At 48.6% G+C, this 11,442-nt stretch overlaps 1 long non-coding RNA gene across 4 annotated transcripts; it reads right to left on the reverse strand.

Moving 5' to 3' along the window:
- Positions 1 to 3,832: 3,832 nt before the first annotated feature.
- On the reverse strand, positions 3,833 to 8,626 carry LOC147994999 (uncharacterized). Of its 4 annotated transcripts, none has more exons than XR_015686935.1 (6): positions 8,459 to 8,626; positions 7,591 to 7,939; positions 6,769 to 6,942; positions 6,216 to 6,337; positions 4,703 to 4,874; positions 3,833 to 4,600 (listed from the first exon to the last, which is right to left on the reverse strand). It is a non-coding gene; the product is annotated as an uncharacterized LOC147994999 (long non-coding RNA). The 4 variants fall into 4 exon arrangements; XR_015686936.1 differs by having other exon boundaries at positions 4,703 to 4,804; positions 8,459 to 8,620; XR_015686933.1 differs by lacking the exons at positions 7,591 to 7,939; positions 8,459 to 8,626 and having other exon boundaries at positions 6,769 to 7,512.
- Positions 8,627 to 11,442: the final 2,816 nt, after the last annotated feature.

An 11,442-nucleotide genomic window follows, 5' to 3' on the forward strand; every position in this document is an offset into this window, starting at 1 on the left:
GGACAGGGCAGGTTGTCTACTGTAGCCCTCCTGCCCTCTGGCTCTCACTTCCAAGGGTCAACCATCCCACTTGTCCCCCTGAGATAGGGCGCTCCCTGCTGGTGGGGAAGAGAGTACACTGACTCCAGTTGGCTTTTCTCCTGGCTAATGAGCCTCCGGGATGGAAGCCAAACACTGGGCTTTTAAAAAATAAGACTTACTTTTACTGTTTTAAATTATGTATTCGTGTGTGTGTGTGTGTGTGTGTGTGTGTGTGTGTGTGTGTGTGTGTGTTTGCAGTTGCCTGAATAATCCAGAAGAGGGTGTTGGATCCCCCGAAATTAACAGTCAGTGTCGAGCCATCTGATATGAGTGCTTTCCACTGAGCCATCTCCTTTCTCCAGATTCCTGGGGTAAGTTTCAACATTTCTTTAGAGCAGAGCAGATCAGGGTCCAGCACTCAAGGGCACCGTGACACTTGGAGGCAGGATACGGGGTAGAGTCTTCCTCTTTGATCCCACCTGTGCTTGATTTTAAGCATCTGTGGAGGAGCCTGCTGTTACTAAAATCATTACAGAAAGCAAAGAACTCAGAGGCGAAACTAAACAAGACAAAGTAGTTACAGTGAGGTCAGACAGGCATGGGTGGCTGAGGGAGTTCCCAGCACTCTGTCAATATTTTCCGTCAATAAAATAGTTACTGTCTTGGACTCTTTCCTAGGTGCTGTGCTCAGGCTTTTCCTTTCTTATCTTGATTAACCTCCATGGCACATGGAGGATGTTTTTTTTTTTTTAAATTTCCATTTTTCTGTGGGAAGAAAGACAGGTTGCACAGACGTAGGCCGCTGACCTGGTTCCTGCAGGAGGGCCAGGCCTCAGACCTACACGTGCAGTGCGGCCACACCAGCACTCTTGCTGTAACGTCCCAAAACCTCAGAGTCTTACCTTTTCATGCACTGAGGTTCTTGCTTCCTCTGCAGAGATACTCAGTCAGAGTGAGTACCAGACCACGTAGACAGACAGTTTCGAGGGTAAAGTACCTGCCCTGTAGTTATGAAGGTCTGTGAGATACTGGGAGTCCCCAGTACTTATATAAGAAGCCAGGCAGAGGAGACAGTGAGATAGATGGCTCTGTGGATAGAAGGGCTTGCTACGCAAGCCTGGATACCTGACGTTAATCCTCAGAGCCCAGGCAAAGGTGGAAGGAAAGAGTGGACCAAAAAGTTGTTCTCTGACCTCCACAGGTATGCGGTGGGACATGCGCGTACAGAGCACTCGCCGAGTGGTTACAGTAGGATCAACCTGTGTTTGAATGGCGCTGTGTGTTAGACATATGCCGTGTGTGAACCTCAGAGTCTTCCTTATGCTTGGAGTCAAGGCCACACCCCCTGGTCTTCATGGTTTGTGTAACTGAGTGTCCTTCCACAGTAGCAACAGGACAAAGCAATCCAGGGGCTCCAAGCTGTTTCTTCCTCTCTGTCTGATGCTTTTAGAACACTGACTTCTTTCTAGATGTGTTCTCCCTCTAGCATTCCCAGCAAAACTTGGGTTTCAGTGTCTGTGATAGGGAAACCATCTGATCCCCACAGTGACCCTTAGGGTCCAAGGATCACAGTGAACTGATTCTCTGGACCAGGTTTCAAGGTTTATCCCTGAACTGGAGCCTGAGCCACCACGTTCCCTGAGATGAGAGGGGTAGTTCCTCTGGGCTTGGATTGGTTACTTTTCTCATATCTGGGGCAACATAGCTGATAGTAAGCAGGTAAAGGGAAAGTTTGTTTTGATTCATGGTTGCTTGGCTCTATCATGGCAGTGGGAACCTGTGACAGAAGTTCAAGGTCATGTATGACGGGAAGGAAGAGGGGAGGGGTCAGGGAAACGTTTACTCCTGAGGGCTCACGGTCAGGAAATCACTTTTTCCCTCAGCAAGGCCCTGCTTTCTGAAGTTTCCTCAACTCCCCAAATAGCCACATCAGCTGAGGACTGAGCCCTACCCCTTTCCCCCTTTACTCCCTCTCCCCCTTCCCCAGGGTACAATTCCAGCCATAACAGGGTGAGTAAAGCATAAGTCTGAATGCTATAGGTAGATTTGGCAAAGTTATTACCCATTTCCTCAGTTTCTGCTTCTGTGAAATGGGTCCCCACCATGATTGGTCCTCTCTGGAGTTGTGCTAAAAAACACTACAGTCTGAGTTACTCAACTGACAACTGTCAGTTTCCCCATGGTTCTGGGAGTTGGGGGTCCAAGATCAGGATGTGAATATGGAGAACTCTATTTCTGACTTGCAGGCTTTTGTGTCCACGTATGCCTTTCTTGGAATGCATAAACACAGTCTTCTTTACCAGTTTCTCCTTTGTGGGGGCACTAATCCTACCACAAGGGCCCCACCCTCATGACCTCGTCTAATGCTAATATCTCCCAAAGGCCCCTAGCATCCTGGAGGAAAGGACCACAGCTTTTAATTTTGCAAGGACATAGTTCACTCTGTAGCAGCTGGTGCCTGCCTCACTCAGTCCGCGTGAGCCCTGAGAGGGAATACTGTAGGGTCTCAGCAGCATTCATCCCGTGGTGAGGGCCAGCTAACAAACAGTAGCATAGCAACTGCAGGTTCTACTTTCTCTATCCTCCTTTACTGATTGTGTGGCAATGCAATTGCCTGTTTCTCTGCAGAACGGGATGCCCGAGTGCATGTGTGTAATTGGCGTGTTCTATATTCCAGTCGAAACACACAGCATCTTCTTGCCCTGGGTTCCTCAGGCATGTCTGCAGCTGAGCCCCGCTCCAGTCTTCAGACCCAGAAACCCCTATGCTTTCCCTGTGGTGTTTTGCCTTTTGTTAGACCGTCTCACCGGTGGAACCCTCTTCCATCTTGTGTTTGAGTTCCTGCACTTGGCATTTCTCTGGAAGCCATTCATGGCGTCACAGGAAGCCATTTGTAGCGTCACTGCAACACTCCTCTGTGGACCCTTATACGGCTGCTCTATTGTATGGGTGGGCCATTCACAGTTGGCGGTACCAACAATGTTAGTAACTTGGTGCTGCTGGGAGCAGCCGCAGGCATTGCCACACAGATCTGGGGACTAAGCACAGGGGCTTGTGCAAAGACTTGGCTACTCGCTACATCCTTAACCCTTGCTTTTTAAAGTAAGGGTCTCATCCTGGGGCCTGGGCTAGCCTTGCATGTGTCCAGTCTCCAGAGCCCGGCATGCCAGACATTTGCCAGCGTATCTGTCTTGGACTCATTGTTGTTGACACTGTTGTTTGTCCACACAGAATCTCACTACCCCCGACTCACCTGTGCAGCCCAGGCTGACTCTGAATTCCCTGTGACCCTCTCACCCCAACCTCTTTCATGATGGGCTGCAGGCACACGCAGCCATGCCCATGTGCGCTGTGATCTTTCCTCAGTATCCTCTCTTCTCGTTTTTACCTCCTGTTTTTATCACATGTTCATTAGCATGGGTGGGGTCCCAAGCTCAAATCCCCACATATGAAACAATCAAAATCAAAATTATCTTGTCAACACAAATGGCATGCAAACACTGTAGGAAGAAGCACTGCCTTTACACACGCACACACACAGACACAGACACAGACACACACACACACACACACACACACACCCCAAGAACCACCAACGATGTGACTCCACTTACCCATAATGGCCGGAACAGGCTAATCCACACAGGCACAGCAAAGCTGGGCTCCCATAGCTGGCAGCGGGGAGGGCAGGGCAGGGAACGCAGAGGTGTTGAGGGTGGGATTCTGTCCAGGGTGCTGGAGCATTCTATGACCATGATGACTAAAGAGAGCTCCATGGCTCTGAGAGTCCACTAAAAACCACTGAGCCGCAGGCTTTAAACGGGTGAATTTTATTTCAAGAAATGCTACGCGAACTGTATTTCAACAAAGCGTTAAAATTATTTATTGCAATAATTAATGATATGATAACCAGGTGATCTGTGAGCGAGCACACATTCCCGTTTAATCATGCCGATAGCCCTCGGTATTTACTTGTAGCTCCATTTAATTCAACACGTTTGTTGGATATTAAGCTCTATGTACCGTGCCTGGGATATAGGCAGAGGACAAGGCATCCGACCTCTCAGGCCTCACTCTTGGGGGCAGGAAACAGGCTGCAATTGGAGCTATAGGAGCTAATACACGCAGCGTAATTGCTAGCCACACTAAGGATCATCTCTGTTTTAATTACAAATGTGCATCCGTGCATATACCTGTGCTGAGTTAAATGAGAGTGTACCCCACAGTCTCAGCTACTTGAACACTTGGCCCCCGGTTGGTGGCACTGTTTTGGGGGACATAGGAGGTGTGGCCTTGCTAGAGGAAGCATGTCACGTGGGGACGGATTCGAGATGAAGAGCCTTTACTTCCGGTTCTCCCTCTGCTTCTGCAGGTCAAGCTGTTCTCAGCATCCTGCTCCTGCTACCCAGCCTGCTGCGTCCTGCTGTGGTGTCTACACTGCCATGGATTCTAAGCCTCCGGAACCATGAGCTAGAGTAAACTCTTCTGAAAGTTGCCTTGGTCATGTGTCTTGTCTCAGCAACAGAAAGGCAACTGCTTACCACGCATAAACATACTTCGACTTTATCACCACACCAACCTTTAAGAGAAATAAAGGCATGATTTCTATCCTTTAGATAAACGCACAGAGAAGGTTAGTAACTCACCCAAGGCCACACAGTGAGCAAGTAAATGATATTACCGGTCTTGAGGCTCAGAAAGTGCAGCTCTGGGTCTCATGGCTTTGGTCACTGTGTGCTGCTGTTCTGCTGAGATCGGATGCCCCAGTGGTATGTGGTCCCAGCTACAGCAGGCACAGGGAGATAGAGAGAGGTCTCCATTACAGCCCTCGACTTCCATTTCCTCCAGCCTAGCTAGAGAGAGACCTTGTCTCAGAGGAATAGGGTGGAGAGTGACAGAGCCAGATACCTAATGTCCTCTTCTGCCTCTGCGTGCATGCATACATGTACAGAAAAATATTTAAAAAATAAAATAAAGAAGGAAGGAAGGAAGGAAGGAAGGAAGGAAGGAAGGAAGGAAGGGAAGGAGTGGGGGAGGGAAGCAGTGTCAAGAGAGACTGTGTTACCCCTGTGACATCCAGCTGAGAGATTCATTTCTGTCATCTAGCCCAAGCTTCTAGAACCATAGGTCATGACCCCATATGAGGTTGTGTAACTGAATGTGGGGGTGGAGAAAACCTGGTGGCTGTAAATGCTCCTGAAAGCTCAACAAAAAGAGCCCAGAGTCAAGCACACAGTGAACTGGAGTTGTCCTGGGCAGAGCGCACCCATACCGTATCAGGTGACCTCAGGACAGCCATGTCACATGCTGCCACGCCAGCTAAGGCCAAAGCATGCTGCCTAGAACACCTGAGCTTTAACCCTGGCTCTCGAAGGCTATGAACTGTAGAGCTCTCCCTCACCATTGTTTCCTGACGCTTTAGAGACAGCAGTTTGTCAGAGGGGCGGTTTCCTACCACCACCATTCTTGGACGGGTGAGTGTCCACTAGATTAGGTTTGGATTGCATTGTTAGACACACACACACACACACACACACACACACACACACACACACACATCTGTCCCTTTAGCCTGCAAATCTGCTTTCTCTTTCATTAAATGATGCAATTCTATGCGTACTAAAGAACTGTTTTGAAATACATTTTCTTCATGGTTTATTATCTGTGTTGGCTTTGGATATCTATTTTATAGACCTGTGTATTCTGGTCTGTGTAAGTCTCTCAGGCCAAACGGGAGACCATGCAGCTTGTGGCTGGCACTGTGCTGGCTGCGGAAGGGATGGAGACACTAGAGAGAACGCTTTGACGGAGCTGGGGATGGAGCCTGGCTCAGCAGTTAGGAGCAATTACAGTTCTTGCAGAGGATCCAGCTTCTTACAGCTGCCTGCAACTCCAGCTCCAGTGCCTTTTCTGACCTCCACGGGGCACCTGCGTATTCTCTCTCTCTCTCTCTCTCTCTCTCTCTCTCTCTCTCTCTCTCTCACACACACACACACACACACACACACACACACACCACCGAAACTATATCAATAAACAGTTTTTAAGTGTTGAGGTGTAGTCACTTGCTGGAACCCACCTAACGGGGCTGGGGATTTAGCTCAGTGGTAGAGCGCTTACCTAGGAAGCGCAAGGCCCTGGGTTCGGTCCCCAGCTCCGAAAAAAAGAACCAAAAAAAAAAAAATGGAACCCACCTAACTGGGCACAGGCAGGATGAAGGTCCTCTCCAAGTCACTGCCGGGCGGATCTGGTCCATACCTTCCTGAAGCTACACGTAACATATCCAGGATTTTCCCAAGCTGGCTATGAAATACAACTGTTGGTAGAAACAAAACAGAAGTGTTCCTTAAGTACAACACACTAAAATGAAGATGACAGGAGATAATGCATTCCAAATATTCTTCTCCATCCACCATCTTTTGAGGTTCATTGAATCTGTATAGAATGCATCTCTTCCCACATCCCATCTACTGACTCGACACAGGCAGCCGTGAACAGGTCAGGGGGTGTCTACACCACAGAGATCAGAGGGCTTGACCAGGTACTAACGGATCAGACTTAAGAAGAGGAAGAGGAGGAGGAGGAGGGTGAGGAGGAGGAGGAGGGTGAGGAGGAGGAGGAGGGAGAGGAGGAAGAGGAAGAGGGGGGAGGAGGAGGAGGAAGAGGAGGAGGAAGAGGAGGAGGGGGGAGGGGGGGAAAAGGAGGGGGAGGAGGGGAGGAGAAAATGTTAATAATGAACGAGCTTACCATGTTTCTCACAGTTACAGGCACGAGCCACTGGCTGATGTGTGAAGCTGTGAAATGATGTCCTCATGGTCGCACTGTTGCTTTACCCTCCCATATAAACAAAGTTAGCTGCCAACATTCAAGGAGGTTTGCATTCAAGTTGATTGTAGCTATTGTGGGAGAAGGGGGCAGAGCCTAGGAAAATATCTTGCAAAAATCAGTTAGGTTTGTGGCACAGATAATAAGGAGTATCATGATTATTTCAAACAGTTCACATCATTTACGTCAGTGCAATGTGTGTGTGTGTGTGTGTGTGTGTGTGTGTGTGTCCTTTACTGGGGCTGCAGTCACTAAACTACGATTCACTGCCCAGCCTGCATTAAACTTGGCAGCAGACACCCCTGCACCACATCCTCCAGTCTCAGGGGCTGATGCTGTGACCTCTCCCTCCTCTCCCAGAAGCAGAGGGGCAGCTGGGGAAGACAGGAAGCTCCCATGGGCTTGTGCTCCTTGTATTTGTTCTCCAAATCCTCCAGACACGATACAAGCAGTCAAGCTACAGTCCTAAGAGATGCACAGTTTCTCATGACGTTTACCGTGGGATGGCCCTGGGACACACAAATTCCACACTTAAGTATTTACCCAGGACCAGTGTTGACACAGGTCCGCACAGAACAACATTCACAGCAGGCTGTTCCTAGTAACCTTGGCTGAGTTGGGTAAGCACCTTTTTTTTTTTTTTCTTTTTTTCCGGAGCTGGGGACCGAACCCAGGGCCTTGTGCTTACTAGGCAAGCACTCGACCACTGAGCTAAACTCCCAACCCCTGGGTAAGCACCTTTACCTGCTGTACCATCTCAGCAGCTTGTGGAGCTTGAGGACTTTTCTAAACCTTCCTGTAACCAAAACGTCTTCCTTTACCAGCATCCGAAGCTAGACCAGAAGCCCAGGGAGAGAACCCTGAACCTGTGGTGTTCTGAAGGAAATCTCCAAGATCCTTCCTTCTCTATAAGCAGGTGAGGCATGGGATTCAGTGCAAGTCAGGAAACATATCCAATGGCTCAGGTCACAGCATCTCTGGTGTCAGCATCCACTGGTGCTTATTCTCTCTCAGGATCACTCCCTCATCTTCCACAGGGGCAGGAAGCAGGCATCCATCAGCTCGGGTCACGGTGGCGGGAAGGAAATGGTCCCTGGGAGGATAGTACGGGTCCAATTGCAGGGTCACAGTTCTTGGGTGCCTGGTGGGTGATGGTGTGGGTTCATGGCCAGTGGCTGCTTCAACCTCTGCAGAAGCTCCTGGAGTGCAGGCCAGCAGGGATCTGGCCAGGACTTGGTCCCTCCCCTGCCCCCATCACATGAATTTGCAGATGACTGGATCGGTACATGCAGTTTTCTCCACTGCGGGGGCACCTCTCCAGAGCTGGGATTTCTTTGGCTTCTGGTTGAGTCTCCTCGAGCATTTTCTGCCACAGTCTCATGGAAATATTCCTTGTCAACGGGGAGGTGGGGCTTGCCACGGAATTTAGGGGCACAGTGTTAAAATAATTAAATAATTAATAAATCCCGGCGGCGGGTTTGCTACCCGCCTCAATGGTTTATGTTCCTGAATTAAAGACACACACACAGCCTCTATATTTTAATACGCCTTAAACAGCACAATAGCTGTAACTGCCGAACCTCCATGCTGTTAATCCCAAGTTATTACTTACTGGCTCTATATTCCATCATGGCCGCTCCAGACCCACTCCTGATGCCCTCTGGGGCGGTTTCTTAGTCCAGAGCCCGGGGCACTCTCCTTGCTTTTCTACCCTATCACAGCTTCTGAGTCTCTCCTCTGCCCACACACTGTCAAGCATGGCGGATCCTCTCTCCCTCTCTCCCCTCCTAAGCCCTGGAAATCTAAAGCCCCACCTCTGTCTGTCCTCCCCAGCTATTGGCTGTTGGCATCTTTGTTTACCAATCAGAACCAACTGGGGGCAGGTTCCCAGAAGCTACATGCAGATACTCTCCTAAGCAGTTTCTGGGGGAATCATAATTAGCATTCGTAATACAAACAGCGACAGCACAGAATCTCTCCTTCACCTGGGTTAGTCCTGGAAGCCTCCAGAAAACACACTTTACTCCAGGGCCAACTTTTCCCTTGTATTAGTCCAGGACCTGAACCCCAGGGATGGACCGGCCCACATTCAGGTGGGTCTTCCTTGTTCATTTAACCTTTCTGGAAACATCCTCATAGACACACTCAAAGGTTTGTTATCATGGCGATTCCTAAATCCTGTCAAACGGACAAAGATTAATGATCAGAGGTCTCAAATTGGAAACAATCCAAATGACCATCCACAGACAAGTAGGTGAACAGACTGCAGTATATCCATATCAGAGAATACTACTCAACAAGGAAAAAGGGGAGAACTGTTGATGTACACAACACACCCAAGTCTCGAGTGATTGTGCTCAACAATATGCTGTACAGCTCCATTTTATAGGACATTCTAGAATATATGCACATATATACATATACTTGTGTGTGTGTGTGTGTGTGTGTGTGTGTGCGTGCGTGCGTGCGCGTGTGTGTGATACAAACAGGTTAGTAGATGTCAGGAACCAGAGGAGCACAAAGTGTGGTCATGAGGGGAGGGAGTGTTTTGTTGGGGTGAGGGAGGATGTATACATTTGGTTCAGTGGCAAGTGTGTGTCCCACCTGTCAAGTCTGTGTATTAGGCATGGGTCAATTTATCATGTGAAGTTTATGCCTCACAGAGATGTTTTAAAATGCCTGTTGCACAAGCTTGGGCAAGCTCTCCTATTTTGGCCTCCAATGTGTCATAATAATTGCTATACTCTGCAGCTAAAGGAGAGAATGCTATAAACCCTTAGCCCAGTGCCTGGGATATGGCATCACAGCACCAGTTTGTGTTCCTCGCTGGCAGTTAGAAGTGGTTTATGATCAGGGATCATAGAACATCTCTGGCATCTGATACACCTGCAAACAAAAGAGACAGGGCTGACAGCTTTCTGGGTGGGTTCATGCTACTTGGGCAAGATAAATAACACAGTTAATAAAGTAGGTGATGTACTATATTAGACAGTCTGCTGGTTAGTCTTCTGTCAACTCGACACAAGCTACAGTCACGTAGGAAGAGGGAAACCTCAACTGAGAAAACGTTCCATTTAGACTAGTCAGTGGGCAAGTCTGTGGAACATTTACTTAATTCATGATGCAGCCCACTGTGTGTGGCACAATTCCTAGGCCTATAAGAAAACAGGCTGAGCAAGCAGAAGGAAAAAGCCGGTAGTAAGCAGTGTTCCTCAACGGTCTCTGAATTAATTCTTGCCTCCAGGTTCCTGCCTTGAGTTCCAGCCCTGATTTCCCTGACTGATGAACTACAAGCTGCCCTCTCCTCCCCAACTTGCTGGTTTTATTTTTAGGGTCTTAGCCACAGAAACCCTAATTAAGACAGATGGCCCTAAGGTTTGGCAGCACTCATTATATTTCTCAGTGCTATGACCTACCTGACAAAAAGCAATTATGGGAGGAAGGGCTTTCTTTAGCTCACAGTTTGAAAGGATACAGTCATCCTGGTGAGAAAAGCATGATGTAAGCAGAGAGCCCAGAAGAGGCTGTGCAGAGTGACAGCATTTTAGCAAGAACCTGAGGACAGGAGAAAGGAAGGGCAGCCAGGGAGACAGGGAACGTGGTTTCCCAAAGGCCCAGTGAACCCTGCAAGGGCTCGAATCCCCACTCTTTCCACAGCATCCATTTAAATGATTTCATTAGAGCAGAAACATAGAGAAGACAAGGGAAGAAAGGCTGAAAGCCAAAGGAGGCCATACTGAATCTCCAAGTCACCTTGACCTTATTAGTTGTGTGACCTTAAGGAGGTCACTCTGCCTCTGAGAGCCTCAGTTCCTTACGTGAGCAAGATGCCAACAGCTCGTGTAGAGCTAGATGGAGGCCAATGGGAAGAACATGATAGCATTATATCACAATCCCAACTACTGCTTCTCTAACCCAAGACCCTCTTCAGATCTGTAAGGTGTGGGTGTGTGTTAGCATTTTACTACTGTGACCAATGGCCTGAGACAAACCAACTTGCAGAGAGAAAAGGTTTGTTGTGGCTGCTGTTTCTAGAGTTTTTGCTCTGGGCTTAGTTGGCTCTGTTGGTTTTGTACCCATGGTGAGCAGTGCATGTCAGGATGCCTGTGATAGAGTGAAACCACTCGCTTCATGGCTTGGACTTAAAACATAGATAGAAGAAGCAGCATGTCCATCAGACAAGTGCCTCCAGCCATGTCCTGCACCTTAAAGGTACTACCACCCGCTTATAGTTGCACTAAGCAGGGGACTCAGCCTTTACCAAACCTGCAGGTGTGTGTGTGTGTGTGTGTGTGTGTGTGTGTATGATAGCAGCATGTCACTGTCATTGCAACTATGGGAGGCTAGAGAACAATTAGAGGGCTCCTCTCTGCCGCCCTAACCCGCCTTTCCCACTCTCCAATTAGCATGTGCCATTTCCACACTTCTTCAAACAGAAGATGATTTTTAAATTGATATTCATGAATTTATAGGCACTCATGCTGGCTCCCCTCCCTCTCTTTATCGTGCTTTAAAGAGCATCCCTGACACTTGACACAGTTGATGGGCCATCCCCCACACACGGAGGCAGAGCCATTCCACTTTTGTCAGAGCAGG

The sequence above is a fragment of the Rattus norvegicus genome, chromosome 4, assembly GCF_021556685.1.
Source record: "Rattus norvegicus strain SHRSP/BbbUtx chromosome 4, alternate assembly SHRSP_T2T, whole genome shotgun sequence".
In the NCBI taxonomy this organism is placed as follows: domain Eukaryota; kingdom Metazoa; phylum Chordata; class Mammalia; order Rodentia; family Muridae; genus Rattus; species Rattus norvegicus.